This window comes from Rhinolophus hipposideros (genome assembly GCF_964194185.1).
Source record: "Rhinolophus hipposideros genome assembly, chromosome: 3".
Taxonomy (NCBI): Eukaryota; Metazoa; Chordata; class Mammalia; order Chiroptera; family Rhinolophidae; genus Rhinolophus; species Rhinolophus hipposideros.
The window spans coordinates 99,710,822-99,725,966 of NC_138049.1; the positions used below are offsets into that span (position 1 = coordinate 99,710,822).

The window sequence follows — 15,145 nt, forward strand, 5'->3', positions numbered from 1 at the left end:
TCAAAGCAATTTTGGAACTCTTTCTGGAATGGCCATCAGAGCTATCGTCGTATTACCCTTGAGGTCCTGAATGTCATCAAAATGTCTTTCTATATTTCCTTTATCTTCACGTAAAGAAAAAAGTCACTGGGGGCCAGATCAGGTGAGTAGGGAGGGTGTTCCAATACAGTTATTTGTTTCCTGGCTAAAAACTCCCTCACAGACAGTGCCGTGTGAGCTGGTGCATTGTCGTGATACAAGAGCATGAATTGTTGGTGAAAAGTTCAGGTCCTCTAACTTTTTCACGTAGCCTTTTCAGCACTTCCAAATAGTAAACTTGGTTAACTGTCCGGTTGGTACAAATTCATAATCAATAACCCTCTGATTAAAAAAAAAAGGTTAACAACATCGTTGCAGCGAGTTTGGAAACTTAATTGTCAGACCTCTCGTGCGTGTGTGCGTGCGTGCATGTGTAGTCACTTTCCTGTAAATTACCAGATACTAAATATTTTAGGCTTTGTGGTCTTCGTATGGTCTTTGTTGCATCTTCTTCTTTTTTTACAGCCCTATAAAAATGTAAAAACCATTCTTAGCTCACAGTCCAAAGCCATACAAAAATAGACCGCAGGACAGAATGGCCTGCCAGCCCCCCAGAATGGAGTCCTAAGAGTAGGATTTCATCCTAAGTATATTATGATTTTTCTGCTTTTGTGAATGGAATATTTTTCCATTTCCTGAGATAGAAAAAAATCTATTTTTAAAAAATATTTTCTTTGTACCCAGTTATCTTACCAAATTCTCTTTTTAATTTTAGTGGTCTTTTTCTTGCTATAGTTTCTTGAGTTTTCTAAAAATGCAATTATATTCATCACAAAAGAAAAATCTTTTTCTAATTTTTACACTTAGTATTTTATTTTCTTGTCTTAATGCATTCTTTCTGAATCACTATTGACTAACAGTAACAGCCTCTCCTTTCTCGTTCTTCAATTTAATGAAAATGGCTTAAGGTTATACAATTTAGAGTGAAGAAAGACATCAGATGATAAGTATCGCCATGCGTCACCTAAATGCAGGCTGTTACAATTTCTGTAGTATGAATTTGATGTGAGGCAGATGTACGTTACTCTATAGGCAGGAGAAGTAATGGAAAGATTCAGTGTTTCAGAACTGGGCTGGTCAGTTGCTCGGAGGATCACAGAGGCACAAATGTCTAAGGCTTGATAAGGAATTGAGTAGTGAAAACAGAATCAGCTAACGAGCTGGACGAACAATGATTCTTGGTATGGCCTCTGAGTACTGTGAAAGGGAAGGTTCTGGGTGCCACTACCACCACCGTTGATATCCTGGAACCTAGACATTTTAATAACACCAAGTATTGTTTAACATTTACATCAGTGAAAGACACAGAGAAGATATGCTTACTAAAATTGCAGATGCATACCATAATCAATTTTACAAACATCTACTAAATGTAAAACTTCAGACACTGTGCCAGCTGCTGGGGATAAAAAGATGAATTGCAAATAAAATGCATTGGATGACTATCCAAATTAAGAGAACTGAACTATGGGTTAAAACAAACAAAATTAAATCTGATAGGAATACATGTAAAGGTCTGCTCTTTTTTTTAATTAAAGTTTATTGGGGTGACAACTGTTAGTAAAGTTACATAGATTTCAGGTATACAATTCTGTATTACATCGTCTATAAATCACATTGTATGTTCACCACCCAGAGTCAGTTCTGCTCTTAGTATTAAAAAAAGTCAGTCATAAAAGTTATCCAGATTGGAAAGGATGAAGTAAAACTATCTCCATTCATAGATGAATTGATCTTGTATATGGAAAATTCTAAGGAATTCAATTTTTTAAAAAACCCTATTATAACTAATAAGAGTTCAGCATGGTTGCAAGGTATAAAATCATATGCAAAAATCAACTGTATTTCTTTGCAATGAACAATCTGAAAAAAATTAAGAAAACTACTTATTGTGGTGATCATATTATGAAATCATTATGTTGTATACTAGTAAACTAGTAAATTGTTACATGTCAATTATACTCAATTTTTTTAAAGAAAGGCAATGGATTTGAATAAACATTTCTCCAAAGTTATATACAAATGACCATGGATTAAAATGTACTCAACCTCAGTCACCAGAGAAAAGCAAATTAAAACCACAATGAAATACCACTTCACATTCACTATGGTAGCTAGATCAAAGAGTCAAGTGTTGGAAAGAATGTAGAGGAATTGGAACACTCATACACAGCTGGTAGGAGTGTAAAATGGTGCAGTCACTTTGGAAAACAGTCTTACAGTTCCTCAAAAATTTAAGTGTAGAGTTACCATATGACCCAGCAATACCACTCCTAGGTGTATACCCAAAGGAATTGAAAACATATATATGTTCACACAAAAACTTGTACATGAATGCTTATAGCAGCATTCTTTACAATAACTAAAAAGTGGAAATAACCAAATGTCCACCAATTGATAAACGTATAAACAAGATGTGGTGTGTCTATATAATGGAATTTTATTCAGCCTCAAAAAGGAATGAAGCACTGATACACATTACAGCATGGATTAACCTGGAAAACAGTATGCTCAGAGAACAATGCTAGTCACAAAAACCACATATGATTCTATCCTATAACATCCAAAACAGGCAAATCTGTGGAGACAGAAAGTACATTAGTGATTACCGATAGCTAGGGAAGGTTACTGAGTGAGTAGCTGTTAGTGGGCATGCCATCTCCTTTGGGGATAAGGAAATGTTCTAAAATTATACTGTGGTCATGGGTTACAACCCTGTGAATATACTACACACCATTGTTATGTATAATATAAAGGGATTATTTTTATGGTATGTAAACTATATCTCGATAAACCTGTTTCTTTTAAATGAACAAAGCCACAACAACTTTTGTTGTTGTACTTATGGGACAACAACAAAAGTTTAACATTTGTTTCATCAGAGTCCCAGAAGGAAAGAAAGTGTGGGTGCAGTAAAAAGTATTTGAATAAAGAAAAAAAAATTCCCAAATTGATGAAATACCCCAGGTAATTCAAAGAAATTCATACCCAGACACATCATAATAAAACTGCTAAAAGCATGAGACAAAGAAAAAATTTTGAAAGTTGCCAGGGTAACAACTATTCAAATGACTGTGGATATCACATCAGAAACCATGGAGGACAAAAGGAAAGAAGCAGAACAACATTTTTTGAGTGCTGCAAGCAAAGAGCTATCAACACAGAATTCTATATCAAGCAAAAATATCCTTCGTGAATGAAGATTACATAAAGACATTCTAAGAGGAAAGAAAATTAAAAGAATGTTTTTGCCAGCTGCCAGCTGACCTTCTCTAAAAGAAATGCTAAGGAAAATTCTTCAAATAGACAGTAAATGATATCAGAAGGAAACTTGGAGGAGAAAAATAAAGGAAGACCAATCAAAATAGTATATATCTGAATGAATTAATAGTCCATTAATCTCCTCTTACATTATTTTAAAATTGTATGATTGTTGAAGATGGTGGAGTAGGTAAACACCGTGCTTACCTCCTCTCATGACAACATCAGAATTGCAACTAAACTACAGGACAACCATCACTGAAAATCTCCTGAAGTCTAGCTGAACTGAAGCCCTACAACTAAGGACATACAGAGGAAGCCACTTTGCAACTGGTACGAGGGGCAGAGATGCAGAAAGGGCCAGCCCACACCCACGTGTGATCATTAAAAATTGGGAGGGATAGCTTGGCTACAGAGGTCCCCCCTGAGAGGAGCCAGGGGTCCCAGCCTCACCCCTGGCTCCCCAGCCAGTGTTTCAGTGCCAGGGAGAGAAGTCTCCATGACTTCTGGTTGTGAAAACCAACAGAGGTTATGGCTGAGTGTGACAGAGGGTGGCTGCCATCCCAGATGCTCCTCTGAAAGGGCTCACCCATGGACTTACTCACTGACAGACTAGCTTGCTCTGTGATGCGGTACTGGGAGCAGCTGGAAAGGCATCAGGAACATACAGGGAGGAACTGAGTTGTCAGAGCAATGGCTGGAGGGGCAGTTTTCTCCTGGACAGAGGAGGTGGTGGAAGCCATTGTTTCTTTGTTGAGCCCTTACCCTCCCAGCATGTAGATGCAGGTAGCCACCATATTTGGTCTCCATTAACCTGGCTAATACCTTTCATTTGCGCTGCCCTGGTGATTCTGAAACGTGGCCCCACCCAACTTTGGGGCACACTCAAGCCACTTCCACTGGCTTTTCCGTACCAACAGCCTGCCTTGGCTCATGCTGCAGACTTTCCTAAAATTTCTCAAAGGTTCACAAAACCCAAACAAGCAACATCTGGCTTTGGTGTGTCCCATACCTCTGGCAGAGCAGCCCTAAGCCCGGCACTAGCCAGAGCTGGCCTTGGTTTGTGGCTTCGCCTCTCAAGGCACATCCAAGCACAGCAGGGGTGGCAGCCATCTGCAGATTGCTTTGTGGCTCATGCCAGGGAACAATACAGAGGCTGTAGCTGAAGTGGGTCCCCTCCCAGGAGGCCCCAAGACAGGCATGCCCAGTGGCCAGCTTGAGACTGAGCCAGAGCATCACTTGGCCATATCCAAAGACAACACATCCAAAGGGCAGACAGGGCAGGCACCAGAGCCCTGCTAAAGCGAATCCTGCTCTGTAGTATCAGCCTCTACAGCACAACTCCTCCACTGTACACCTTCACTGTGAGGACCCACTCCTCACAACCAATCAGTTGAAGGGTGAATTCGCTCCTATTGTGCAAACAGCAACCAAGGCTCAACTACACAGGAAGGCACACACAACCCACACAAGTGTCACACCTGATGTACCCAGCTCTGGTGACCAGAGCTTGAATACTGCACCACTGGGCCCCACAGGACACCTACTACATATGATCATTCTACAAAGACCAGGAGCGGAGTTCTACCTAATACATAGAAACAAACATGGAGAGGAGGCCAAAATGGGGAGACAAAGAAACATGTCCCAAATAAAAACAGAACAAAGCTCTAGAAAAGGAACTAAACAAAATGGGGACAAGCAGTCTACCAGACATAGAGTTCAAAACACTGGTTATAAGGATGCTCAGTGATCTCAGTGAAATCTTCAACAAAGAGATAGAAAACATAAAAATGGAGATAGAAAACATGAAATAGAACCAGTTGGAATTAAAGGATAAAACAACTGAAATAAAGAATACATTACCGGGAATCAATAGTAGATTTGATGAAGCAGATTATCAAATTAGAGATTCAGAAGCTAAGGTAGCAGAAAACACCCAATCAGAACAGCAAAAAGAAAAATGAATTAAAAAAATGAGAGTTTAAGGGGTCTGTGGGACAACGTCAATCATATCAACATTGACATCATAGGGGTACCAGAAGGAGAAGAGAGCGAGCAAGCAATTGAAAACCTATTTGAAGAAATAATGATGAAAAACTTCCCTAACCTGTGAAGGAAATGGATATTCAAGCCCTGGAAGCACAGAGGGTCCCAAACAAGATGATCCAAAAAAGGCCCACATCAAGACACATCATAATAAAAATGCCAAAGGTTAATGACAAAGAGAGACTCTTAAAAGCAGCAAGAGAAAAGCAATTAGTTACCTATAAAGGAACTCCTATAGGACAGTCAGCTGATTTCTCAGCAGAAACTTTGCAGACCAGAAGGGATTGGCATGAAGTATTGAAAGCAATGAAAAACAAGTTCCTATGACCAAGATTTCTCTACCCAGCAAAGCTATCATTTAGAATCAAAGGACAGATAAAGAGCTTCCCAGACAAGAAAAAGCCAAAGGAGTTCATCACCACCAAACCAGCATTACAAGGAATGTTATAGGGACTTCTTTAAGAGAAAAAAAAAAAGATAAAAAATATGAATCATAAAATGACAATAGCAACATATCTATCAACAATTACTTTCAGTGTAAATAAATTAAATGCTCCAATCAAACGACATAGGGTGGCTGAATAGATAAGAAAACCCATACATATGCTGCCTACAAGAGACTTCTTCAGATCAAAAGACACACACAGACTGAAAGCAAAGGGATGGAAAAACATATTTCATGAAAATCAAAATGAAACTAAACAGCAATACTTACACCAGACGAAATGGACTTTAAAACAAAGACTATCACAAGAGACCAAGAAGGACCTACTAATCCCACCTCTGGATATTTATCTGAAGAAACCTAAAATGCTTATTTGAGGGGATGTGTTCATCCATATGTTCATTGTAGCATTATTTACAATAGCCAAGATATGAAGGCAATCTGGGGGGTCCCTGAATGGATGAATGGGTAAAGAAGAGTTCGTACATGTATACAATGGGTGGACTATTACTCAGCCATAAAAAACAAACAAACAATGAAATCTTGCTGTCTGACACAATCTGCATAGACCTAAAGAGTATTGTGCTGAGTGGAGTATGTCCAACAGAGAGAGACAAATGTCATGATTTCACTCACATGTGGAATCTAAAGAGCAAAATAAATAAACAAAACAGAAATAAGCTCACAGATATAGAGAACAATTTGGTGGTTGCCGGATGGGTGGGGGTTTGGGTGTGGGTAAAAAGCGGGGGTTGGATAAGGAAATACAAATTGGTTGTTACACGTAGTCATGAGGATGTAGGGTACAGCATAAGGAATATAGTCAATAATATTGTAATAACTATGTATGGTGTCAGGTATTAGATTTATTGGGGTGATAAATGGGAAGGGAGTTGGGGGCAGGGTGAAAAAGATGAAGGGATTAAGAAATAAATATTGGTAGTTACAAAATAGTCGTAGGGATGTAAAGTAAAGCATAGGAAATGTAGTCAATAATATGTTAATAACCCTGTAGAGTGTAAAGTGGGTACTAGATTAACCAGGGGGATCACTTCTTAAATTATATAAATGCCTAACCACCATGCTGTACACCAGAAAATTAATATAAAATAATATTGAATGTCAACTGTAATTGAAAATTTTAAAAAGGAGGGTGAAGGGGAAGGGGAATAAGAAGTTCAAATTTTCAGGTATAAAACAAATAAGTTTGAGGGATGTAACATACAGTATAGGAAATATATTCAATAATATGGTGATATCATGGCACGGTGTCAGATGGTTGCTGGACTTATCATGGTGATCACTTCTTTAGATCTATAAATGTTGAATAACTATAGTGTACACCTAAAACTAATATAATATTGTATGTTAGCTATGTTTTAATAAAAATCTTTTTAAAAAGACAGACCATATTCTTGGTCATAAAACAAATATTAACCAATTTAAAAGAATTGAAATAATCCAATGTATGTCTAACAATAATGGAATTAAACTGGAAATCAATAAGAGAAAGATAATGGAAAATTTCAACACACATTTCCAAATAACCTACGGTATAAGTCAAAAAGAATGTCTCAAAAGAAATTAGAATATTTTTTAAGTGAAGGAAGATAAAAGTAAAACAAATCAAAATTTGTGGGCTTCAGTTGAACCAGTAGTTAGAAAGAAATTTATAGTATTCTACACTTACATTGGGCGGGAGGGGGAAGCTCTAAACTCAACAACCTTAGCTTCCACCTTAAGAAACTAGAAAAAGAAGAGAAAATCATTTAAAAACAAGAAGAAGAAAGGAAACAATAAAGATAATAGCAAAAAAATCAATTAAATTGAAAAGAGAAAAGCAATAATCAATGAAAATCAATAAAACCAAAACTGTTTCTTTGAAAAGATCATTAACATTGATAAACATCTAGCCAGATTGACAAAGTAATAAAGAAAAGATACAAATAACAATAACAAGACTGAAAGAGGGATATCGTTATAGACATTGAAAGGATAAGGGATTATTTTAAACAATCTACATATTTAACAATTTAGATCAAACGGACAAATTGTATTGAAAGCCACGAACTACCAAACCGCACTCAAAGAGAAACAGATAATCTAAATGCTTCTATATCTATTAAAGAAATTGAATTCATTGTTTAAAATCTTCCAAAAAAGGAATTTGCAGGCCCGAATTGTTTCACTGTGGAATTCTACGAAACATTTAAAAAATAAATAACGTCAATTCCACACAATCTTTTTCAGAAAATAGAAGAGGAAACACTTTCCAACACATTTTATGAAGCCAGTATTACCCTGATACCAAACAAGATAGACATTATAAGAAAACTATAGACTAATATATCCCACAAACATACACTCTAAAATACTAGCATATTAAATCTGGCAATATATAAAAACAATAATGTACCACAATTAAGTGAGATTTATCTCAGGAAAACAGTTCTAGCTCAGTATTCAAAAATCAGTCAATATAATCCACCACATTAACAGACTAAGAAAGAAAAAAAAAACATGATTATATCATTTAATAAAGAAAAATATCTGATAAAATGTAACATTTATTCACCATAAAAAAAAGAAAACTCTCCCGAACTAGAAATATAAGGGAACCTCTTCAACTTGATGAAAGGCATCTTAAAAACTCATAGCTAACATTATACTTAGTGGTGAAAGTCCTAATGCTTTTACTCGAAGATCAGCAACAAGACAAGGTTGTCACTTTTCACCACTCCTATTTAACACAATACTGAAAGTTCTACCCAGTGCAATTAAGCAAGAAAAATATATAAAAGACATAGACTTTAAAAGGAAAAAATAAAACTGTCCCTAGTCACTCATGACATTTATCTTAAACCCAAAAATCTACAAAAGAGCTCTTAGAAACAATAAAAGAGTTGAGCAAGTTTGCAGCATACAGGGTCTACACATAAAAATTAAACATACATCTATATATGTAATGAACAATTGACAACCAAAACAAAATATTATTTTATACTTTAAAAGGTATTATACAGTTATAGCAAATTTTTATGTATTAAGTATTAATATATACAGTCATTAAAAATATAGAAAGAAATACTGAAGTATAAAACTAGTAAAATATGTGGAAGACTTCTATGCTGAAAACTGCCAAGCTCTAATGAAAGAAATCAAAAAAGACATGAATAAACAGTGACATACTGTGTTCAATGATTAGAAGATTCCATATAGGAAAAATGTTAATTCTCCTTAAACTGATCATGAGATTTAATACAATTCTAATTAAAATCCCAGCAGAATTTTTTGTCACTGTAGAGAAGGTGATTCTAAAATTTATATGGAAAAGCAATGAAATTAGAATAACAAGAATGATTTTATAAAAGAAGAACACTGGAGACTCCCACCACCCAATTTTAAGACTTACCATAAGCTTCTATAATCAAGACAGTATCGATATTGGCAAAAAGATAAACATGTAAGTCACTGGGACAGGTTAGTGAGTACAAAAGATGGGGGAGGAGTGCTCAAGTGTCTGCTGATAAGACACTTCACCAAAGAGGATATACGGATAGCAAATGGGTACCCGCAAAGATGGTCAACATCAGTAACCTCTAGAGAAATGTAAATTAAAATACTAAATTGGAAATAGTAAAATAGATTAAGATTTCAAACGATTTTTTTAGCTGACAATCCCAAGGGCTGAGAAGGCTGTGGAACACCTGGAACTCATATATTGCTAGTGAGGGTGCAAAATGGTGCAGATACTTTGGAAAACAATATGGCAGTCTCTCAGAAAGTTAAACATAGACATGTCACATAACCCAGCGATTTAGTCTAGAGAAATGAAAACTTATGTTCTCACAAAAACGTGTACACAAATGTTTATTGCAGTTCTCATCATCGCCGAAACCTGGAAATAACCCAAATGTCCTTCACTGAGTGAATGGATAAACTATAATCCATACAACAGAATATTACTCAGCAATAAAAACACAAGCTGCTGGTACATACATCAACGTACAACACTTCAGAGGCTTGTACTGAGTGAGAAAAGCCCGTCTCATAAAGCTATGTACAACCTGATTCCTTTTATATGACGTTCTGAAAAAAAGACGAAGCTGTAGTGATGGTGGGCAGGGCTGGAGGACGGTGTGAGTCCAACAGGGCAGGATGAGGGAGTTTTGGGGGAAATAGAACTTTTGGGAACCCTGATGGTGACGGTGGTTACACAAATCTATCTACTATGTGTTAAATATCATAGAACTGCCAGCGTATGTGCACGCACACAGACGCACAACCAAATCAATTTTACTGAATGTTAAGAAGTAAAAATAAAAAATAAAAGTGTGAGTTCACCAAAGAAAGACAGGAAGGAATGTTAAACAACTAGCTCAGCTATAGTTTTGAAATGAATCTTAAGTAGAGGACACATTTTTTTTTTTTAATTAATCTAGAGAAGGTGACTCAGGCAATTGTGTGTGGGTTACGGGTACAGATCTGGTGAAGTATTTCAGGCTGAATACAGTAGGAGCCTTTACCTTCTACAGTTTTTCCTCCATTTGGGCAGGGCCATCAGCAGTGAGAGAGTAAGAAATTGAGGGCTCTTATAATCAGGAATCCTGGCAGAAACGCTATTTAGGTCTTGTGATGTGGTCATTTGGCAATTATTGTGCATTTATTACATTCAAGGTCCTGTGGGGGACACAGAAATCCCTAGGAGAGAGGCCCAGCCTCAGAATATTTATAAGCTGGTGGAGAAGTAAGACAAAGGAGATTTGTGGGGTTGGGACCTGCAGTTACTCTAATCAACGAGACAGGGAGGGCTTCTCAACCAGGCCTTTTCGGTGAAGTAATAAGTCACCACAAATAAGTGTCCTGTGGAAGATTCGGGACCATTTTATCAGAGATAATCACCTGTAATACAACTTACACTTCTATGATCAACCCCGTAAAATCTATGGGTTCCTTAAACGTGCCTCAGGATATTTCCTGCTCTCTGTCCCACTTCAGATAATTTGGTTATTTTTTAGTCTCTCTACACATAGCAGTATTTCATCAAGCTGCCCCCAGCCAGGGATACCTCTCCCTGACTTTCTAAAGGGCTGCAAGGTTCTGCCCGGCACAGCACAGAGTGAGTGAGACAGGCTGGGGGACCCAGGCTGAGGAGGATGCACTGTTTGCATTGTTGGAGGGTAAGGCCCTGAAACAGCTGAGTCCCTCGTGCCCCAGAAGGTATCCACCTCTGCCAGGCTTGGTTGAAGTGGCATTTGCCGTCCTAGCAGCACAGCGTCACCTTTCCATTGCACCAAGTGAAAGCTGATGGCCAGAAGCTGATGGAGCTTCTGACATCAGAGCTTCATGTCCAAGGTGTCACCCCAAAAAGGGAAACTGAGGCAGCAAGCAAGAGTAGCTCACCCCAGCATGTAGAACGTGAGCCAAGGTCTGGATAGTCTGGTTTCTACTAAAATGCAGTCAATAGAAAACTAGGAGCTGCTTTCGTCATTCATCTGCTAGACCAGGAATTAACCTGTCCCCCAAAATACCAGCCAGGCCTATAAGAAATCAGACAGTGGACTGGCTGGACTATTTCATTTCCTCTGCCTTGCTCTTTGTTGGCGTTGTTGCCAGAGAATTAGCTGTGCTTGTAAGAGACTATAGTAACTGAGGTGGTAGTCATGTTTTTAAGACAAGGAGAATGAAGAACAAGAAATAAAGAATAGAGCAGATGCTGTCAGAGTTCCATTCATATCCCCTCTGCGTCCCGTGTGTGCACGCTAGATGATGCCGTCTACTAGAACCTTTCACTCTTCGAGAGCGTTCTCTGGCCACCCAAGAGATGGGCCTCAGGCAGGCTAGTGCTAAGGAATTTACACACATACGTACACCGCAGGACGCCTCAACCAATGACAGTTGGAAGTTGGTATATTTATACACCACCCCTTACCCCTAAGAGGGACAACGTGGAGGTATGTGTCCTACACTGTCCCCTGGAAGTCCCCAGTGGGTTTGAGTTCCAGTCTCCTACAGTGGGAACTGTGGCCCCTTTCCCGGCTGCCTTACCTCTGTCTCACTTCCCCACTTTCTTATCAGTTTGTCCAAGGATCACTTCTCAAAGGAACTACTTGTGCTCGAGTCTACTTCTGGGAGAAACCACACTAAGAAAGACAGGGGGTCACCATAACTCAGATGGTGAAGAGAAGACAGAAGAAAGGGGGGCTGGATTATTCAGGCAGGATCTGAGAACTGAGTTGAAAAACTGCAGGAGGGCCTCTGGCCCCTTGACAACTGCCCAGAAGTCACTGTCATACTGATAATGTCACACCATTAGACATTCAGGATGCTAGTTTGACATCCAGATAATTAGTTGTTCTTTTCTTGCTGGGTATGCAAGATCTTAGCTTTCTTGTCATTCATTCAGTCATTATATTAGCATAGTTGGTGATTTCCTAAGATGCAGGTAACAACCACCAATTCCACGAAACACCCCCTCATTGTTAAAATAACAACCCACAAAGGATCACTGACATTCGTCTGCTGACACATAATCCATGGAAAACATATTTCCGTAATTCTGTGGCACAAAAAAATCATTACCTTAAGCACATTGTCTCCAGCAGACTGTATCCTAAGGCCCAGAGCCAAGTTCTCAGCAGAAACTGCATGTCACACACCTTCACTCTTCACTGATCCCCTTGCCTCTGAAAAGATTATAAATATTCATCCCCAGGAAGGAGTCAGATCTGTTTCCAAGGACAGGTCCTATCAAAACCCTTTTACATAAACCTGCATGGATTCATAAACTTCTCCCCAGCCCTGCTCCCTCTCCTTGCCACTCACACGAGTCCTCCGATGCAGGAGTTATTTCGAGGTGAGGCCTTTCGAAATAAGGAGCAATCCTTGGATTCCTCTGATAATTCCTTGGCCGCTCCTTGGGCCTCCTGACGCTGACCAAATCTAGATCAGGTGTGTTTATGTTGGACCCCACAAGGCCCGGCCAGCATGGCCAGCATAGAGCTGCCTGCAAAATATTAGCTTTTGATATTTTTAAGAAGGGTGAAAAAGAACAAATTTAACCAGATTTTATTTCTTCAGCAGTTTGTGAGTTCGGATTGGCATCAGTTAGGAATATAATCATCCAAGGCCGTGTTTGAAAGAATGCTGTCTTTTTCCAGTTTGCACGGCCTTCTCGCCCCTCCCCCGCCCTGGTAAGACACCCCCCCCCCACCCCGTTCTGTTCCTGGAGGAGGGACAGCTCAAGAGGAAACAACATCTCCCCCTGAGTCTCAGACAGCCCTGTCTTCACCAGCCTGTGACAGCCAAACAGGGCTGGGCCTGCTTTTTATCCCCAGATGATTACGGCTGACGTCCCTCCTGGTTTTACTGCTAAAAATTAGTACACTCCTCTCAAAACAAGTCCCCAGACTCTTCCTGAGAGGGTCTCCAAGAACCACCTCTTGAACGCTCTGTTAATATGCAGCTGGGGATCCTCTTCCCCCTGACTTTCTCATCTTTCTCTGTGCTGAGGGGCTACTATTCGCTGTCCTCTGATGGTGGCATTGTGGGTGGCCACTGCTCCAACCTTAGGCACCCTGCTGCCCTGGCTACAGCATCCAACTAGCTTAGGCCAATTTTGACAAGACTTTACCAAAAGCTTGGGGCAAATGGCAATGCTGTCAGGAAAGTAGCTAAAAGCGACTCTGGAAGTGGGGCTCTGGGAGGGACTTGACCCAGTGGCTCTGGGGACTCATTTTGGGGGGCCTCCACATCCTCTCAGCCAGGCTCTCCAAGCAACAATCTGCTTCGGTCTCGCCTCCAGGCCCAAATACGTCTTTGTGTATTCACTCTCTCCAGGCCATTGTCTGGACTCACAGCCCTCCCACCCAAATAGTTCATTGCATTTTATTTTCCCAAACTCTGGGCTATTCAGTCTTAAATGACACATGCGAGTGACTAGTCCAGATGGGCTGCCCTCAGCAACCAGCTCCTTGTCATAGTTTTTCTCCAATGCAGTGTTTCTTCATGGGAATGCCACTGGCCTATTGAGACAGGCCTTTCTTTATTGTGTAGGACCAGGCCCAGCTCACTAAATACCAGGTGTCGTTCCCCTTGTCATGATCATGATTCAGTACCTGAATGGCAGCCTCCATTCACGTGCAAGATGAGGACAAGATCAGGGCCTGATATCCATCCCACCATGCTGTGTCCTCTGCTCCCAAAGTGCTAGGGAAAGGGTTGGGACAAGAACACAACCCCATGCCATCTGTATTCGTCAGGGTTCTCCGGAGAAACAGAAGCAATAGGAGTGTGTGTGTGTGTGTGTGTGTGTGTGTGTGTGTGTGTGTGTGTGTAAATAGAGACAGAGTCAGAGACAGAGATTTATTTTAAGGAATTTCCTCATGTGATTGTGGAGGTTGGCAAGTTCAAATTCTACAGGGCGAGTATGTGAGCTGGAGGCCCAGGGAAGAGTTGATGCTGCAGCTTGAGTCCCAGGGCAGTCTAGGGTTACTTCTTCCTCAAGGGACCTCGGTCTTTTTTCTCTTAGACCTTCAACTACTGGATGAGAGCCATCCACATTAGGGAGGGTAGCCTGCTTTACTCAAAGGCTACTGATGTAAATGTTAATCGTATCTAAATGCAACATCTAAACTGGTGTTTGGCCAAACATCTGGACACCATACCTCAGCCAAGTAACTTGACCCATAAAATTAACCATCATACCATTCAAGCACAAACACTACTTTTTAGGCATAGGACAATCTACTTGCAGATTTAAGGCGGGGGGGGGGGGAATTCTCTAACTGGGTGGGAGCAGAGCTCTGCTAAAGAAACACCCAATCTATGTTTCTGCACACAGAACACCTAATTCTTTCCCTGAAGTACTTGCATTTGGTTGTTTCATTTTTCTTAGCTTCCCCAGGAATGGCAGAACTTAACTTTCCAAGTACAGGCCTCAAATGGTCCACTAAATAATTAGATTATATCAAACAGAGCTGTGTTTACCTCAAAGATTATATCCAGATTCTCCCATAGAAGGCAGAAGTCGCTCCTAGTTCTGAAAACTTGAATCTTCCCAAGTTCAAAGAATGTGATGGGCTGCTCCCCTCCTGGCACCCTGCTAGACCCTCAGAGCAGCTGATGACCCGTGTATTCCAGGAGATGAAAGGAAAGGAGCTTCTGCCAAAATGAGGACTCTCAACATGACTGACTGCCCTGGAATATACACTGTCACGTCTTCTAATTTACAGAGTACAGTTGTCTGTCCATCCCCAGCCATGAGGGACCTGAACATGCCTATGATAGGAAATGCCGTAATTAAGGATTAAG

General features: G+C 39.9%; 1 protein-coding gene and 1 long non-coding RNA gene across 2 annotated transcripts in view; one reads left to right on the forward strand and one right to left on the reverse strand.

The window, feature by feature from the left end:
- LOC308494928 overlaps positions 1 to 12,665 on the reverse strand; it is a 48,894-nt gene extending 36,229 nt beyond the window's left edge. Inside the window, exon 1 of the long non-coding RNA XR_013992964.1 lies at positions 12,416 to 12,665. This is a non-coding gene — a long non-coding RNA (uncharacterized lncRNA). The remainder of the gene's footprint in view (positions 1 to 12,415) is intronic.
- Positions 1 to 15,145, forward strand: part of KIF6 (kinesin family member 6) — a 417,374-nt gene that overhangs the window by 330,733 nt on the left and 71,496 nt on the right. The window lies entirely within an intron of this gene.